General features: G+C 34.0%; 1 non-coding gene across 1 annotated transcript; it reads right to left on the bottom strand.

Moving 5' to 3' along the window:
- Positions 1-3,095: 3,095 nt before the first annotated feature.
- On the bottom strand, positions 3,096-3,203 carry LOC112745099 (small nucleolar RNA R71). Its single transcript, XR_003173044.1, has one exon. It is a non-coding gene; the product is annotated as a small nucleolar RNA R71 (small nucleolar RNA).
- Positions 3,204-4,288: the final 1,085 nt, after the last annotated feature.

The raw sequence follows: 4,288 nt of genomic DNA, 5'->3' as shown, positions 1-4,288 counted from the left end.
TTCTGTGGTATTCCGAGTAGGATCTGGGAAGGGATGGCTGTGACGAGTTTCAAACTCGCGAGTGCTGGACGTAGTGACAGACGCAAAAGGATTACTGAATCCTATTCCAGTATGATCGAAAACCGACAGATGATTAGCCGTGCGGTGACAGCGCATTTTGGACCATTTTTACTGAGAGGACGGGAAGTAGCCATTGACAACGGTGATGCCCAACATACAACTTGCCATAGAAAGGAGTATGAAGGATTTGATGAAGACAGTAAGAAAGAAGAGGTTCAGAAGGAACAAAAGCATCTCTATACGCTTATCTGAAATTCTCACCAATGAATTACATAAGTATCTCTATCTTATTTATATTTTAATTATATTTTAATTATCAATTCACCATAACCATTTGAATCCGCCTGACTGAGATTTGCAAGATGACCATAGCTTGCTTCAAGCCGACAATCTCCGTGGGATCGACCCTTACTCACATAAGGTTTATTACTTGGACGACCCAGTGTACTTGCTGGTTAGTTGTGCGAAGTTGTGAAGAAGAACTAAGATTATGAACGTGCGTATTAAGTTTTTGATGCCGTTACCAAGGAATGAACGATCATGATTTTGCATACCAAGTTTTTGGCGCCGTTGCCGGGGATTGTTCGAGTTTGGACAACTGACGGTTCATCTTGTTGCTCAGATTAAGTAAATCTTATTTTAAATTTAAGCTTTTTGTTTTTATTATTTTTATTTCTATTTTTATTTTCGAAAAATTTTCATAAAAATAAATAAATAAATTTTTCAAAAAAAATAATAATAATAATAATAATAAATTATTTTGTTCTTCAGAATTTTTAAGAATGAATTCTAGAGTTTCTTCACAATTTGTTGAAGCCTGGCTGGCTGTCAAGCTATGTCTAAATTTTTGGACTGAGGCTTCCACCTATCATGGCAAGAGCCCTTGGACTCTCATCTGATTAGCTGTTATATGCCTGATTTGTATCTGCTAAAGCTTGGCTGGCCATTGGCCATGTCTAGTGTTTTGGACCAGAGCTTTCACTGAAAACTTGGCTGGCTAGTAAGCCATATCTAATTCCTGGACTAGAGCTTTAGACTAACATTGCATGATTCCTGGAATTCTCATTAGAAATTTTGAAATCCTTATTTTTTCTTTCCATTTAATTTTCGAAAAAAATACAAAAAAAAATTTATAAAATCATAAAACCAAAAATATTGTGTTTCTTGTTTGAGTCTTGTGTCAAATTTTAAGTTTGGTGTCAATTGCATCTTTTTAATTTTTCTTAAAATTTTCGAAAATTTCATGCATGTGTTCTTCATGATCTTCAAGTTGTTCTTGATGAACCTCCTTGTTTGATCTTCATATTTTCTTGTTTTGTGTCTTTTCTTGTTTTTCATATGCATTTTCAATTTGTTAGTGTCTATACATGAAAAATTTTTAAGTTTGGTGTCTTGCATGTTTTTCTTTTCTTAAAAATTTTTAAAAATAGGTTCTTGGTGTTCATCTTGACATTCAAAGTGTTCTTGGTGTTCATCTTGACATTCATAAGTGTTCTTGCATGCATCATTTGTTTTTATCCAAAATTTTCATGCATTGAGTCTTTTTGATGTTTTTCTCTCTCATCATTAAAATTCAAAAATCAAAAAAATATCTTTCCCTTATTCTCTCATAAATTGTCAAAAATTTGAGTTGACTTTTTCAAAACTTTTTAAAATTTAGTTGTTTCTTATGAGTCAAGTCAAATTTTCAATTTAAAAATTCTATCTTTTTCAAATCTTTTTCAAAAATCAAATCTTTTTCATTTTTTCTTTCATAATTTCGAAATTTTCAAAATTTATTTTCAAAATCTTTTTCTTATTTCTATTTCATATTTTCAAAATTAATGCTAACAATTAATGTGATGGATTCAAAAAATTTTAAGTTTGTTACTTGCCTCGTAAGAAAGGTTCAATCTTTAAATTTTAAAATCATATCTTCCTGTTTCTTGTTAGTCAAGTAACCAACTTTAATTTTTAAAATCAAATCTTTTTAAATTTCTTTTTCAAATCTTTTTCAATATAAGTTTCAGTCACATCTTTTTCAAAATCTTTTCTAACTTCTTATCTTTTCAAAAATTGATTTTCAAATCTTTTTCAATTAACTACTTGACTTTTTGTTTGATTTTAAAAGTTTTCTATTTCAATCATACCTTTTTTAAAACTACCAAACTAATTCTCTCTCTAATTTTCGAAAATCACCTTCCTCTTTTTCAAAATTCCTTTTTAATTAAACTAATTATTTTAAATTTTAATTTAATTTAATTTCATTTTTCTTTTTAAAATTTTCGAATTCTAACCTTAATTTTAAATTAAAAACAAAAATATTTTATTTTATTTTATTTAAATTTTCGAATTCTTCCCTCTCTCATCTCCTTCTAATTATTTATTTATCTACTAACACTTCTCTTCTTCTTAAAAAATTCGAACCCTCTTCCTCTTTATGTGTTCGAATTCTACTCACATAAAGGAACCTCTCTACTGTGGCAAAGAGGATCCCTATTATTTTCTGTTCTCTTCTTTTTCATATGAGTAGGAACAAGGATAAGAACATTCTTGTTGAAGCTAATCCTGAACCTGAAAGGACTCTGAAGAGGAAGCTAAGGGAAGCTAAAGCACAACTCTCTGGAGAAAATCTGAAAGAAATTTTTGAAAAAGAAGGAGACATGGCTAAAAATAACAACAATGCAAGGAAGATGCTTGGTGACTTTACTGCACCAAATTCCAATTTACATGGAAGAAGCATCTCAATCCCTGCCATTGGAGCAAATAATTTTGAGCTAAAGCCTCAATTAGTTTCTCTGATGCAACAGAATTGCAAGTTTCATGGACTTCCATCAGAAGATCATTTTCAGTTCTTAACTGAATTCTTGCAAATCTGTGATACTGTTAAAACCAACGGGGTTGATCCCGAGATCTACAGGCTTATGCTTTTCCCGTTTGCTGTAAGAGACAGAGCTAGAATATGGTTGGACTCTCAACCTAAAGATAGCCTGAACTCTTGGGATAAGCTGGTCACGGCTTTCTTAGCCAAGTTCTTTCCTCCTCAAAAGCTTAGCAAGCTTAGAGTGGATGTTCAAACCTTCAAACAGAAAGAAGGTGAATCCCTCTATGAAGCTTGGGAGAGATACAAGCAACTGACCAAAAAGTGTCCTTCTGACATGCTTTCAGAATGGACCATCCTGGATATATTCTATGATGGTCTGTCTGAATTATCTAAGATGTCATTGGACCATTCTGCAGGTGGATCCATTCACCTAAAGAAAACGCCTACAGAAGCTCAGGAACTCATTGACATGGTTGTAAATAACTAATTTATGTACACTTCTGAAAGGAATCCTGTCAGTAATGGGACTCCTCAGAGGAAGGGAGTTCTTGAAATTGATACTCTGAATGCCATATTGGCTCAGAACAAAATATTGACTCAGCAAGTCAATATGATTTCTCAGAGTCTGAATGGATTGCAAGCTGCATCCAACAGTACTCAAGAGGCATCTTCTGAAAAAGAAGCTTATGATCCTGAGAACCCTGCAATAGCAGAGGTGAATTACATGGGTGAATCCTATGGAAACACCTATAATCCCTCATGGAGAAATCATCCAAATTTCTCATGGAAGGATCAACAAAAGCCTCAACAAGGCTTTAATAATGGTGGAAGAAACAGGTTTAGCAATAGCAAGCCTTTTCCATCATCCACTCAGCAACAGACAGAGAATTTTGAGCAGAACCCATCTAGCTTAGCAAATATAGTCTCTGATCTATCTAAGACCACTTTAAGTTTTATGAATGAAACAAGGTCCTCCATTAGAAATTTAGAGGCACAAGTGGGCCAGCTGAGTAAAAGGGTCACTGAAACTCCTCCTAGTACTCTCCCAACAATACAAAAGAGAATCCAAAAAGAGAGTGCAAGGCCATTACCTTACTTGGTGTGGCCGAACCCAGAGAGGAGGAGAAGGACGTGAATCCTAGTGAGAAAGACCTCCTGGGATGTTCAGTGACCATTAAGGAGTTTCCCTTTGAGGAACCAAAGGAATCTGAGGTTCATACAGAGACCATAGAGATTCCATTCAACTTGCTTCTGTCCTTCATGAGCTCTGATAAGTATTCTTCCTCTGAAGAGGATGAAGACATTACTGAAGAGCAAGTTGCTAAGTACCTTGATGCAATCATGAAGCTGAATGCCAAATTATTTGGTAATGAGACTTGGGAAGATAAACCTCCCTTGCTCACCAATGAACTGAATGCATTGGAT

This window comes from Arachis hypogaea, chromosome 14 (assembly GCF_003086295.3).
Source record: "Arachis hypogaea cultivar Tifrunner chromosome 14, arahy.Tifrunner.gnm2.J5K5, whole genome shotgun sequence".
NCBI lineage: Eukaryota > Viridiplantae > Streptophyta > Magnoliopsida > Fabales > Fabaceae > Arachis > Arachis hypogaea.
Note: the sequence above shows the minus strand (reverse complement) of the source record. Positions and strands in the feature narration are given on the sequence as shown.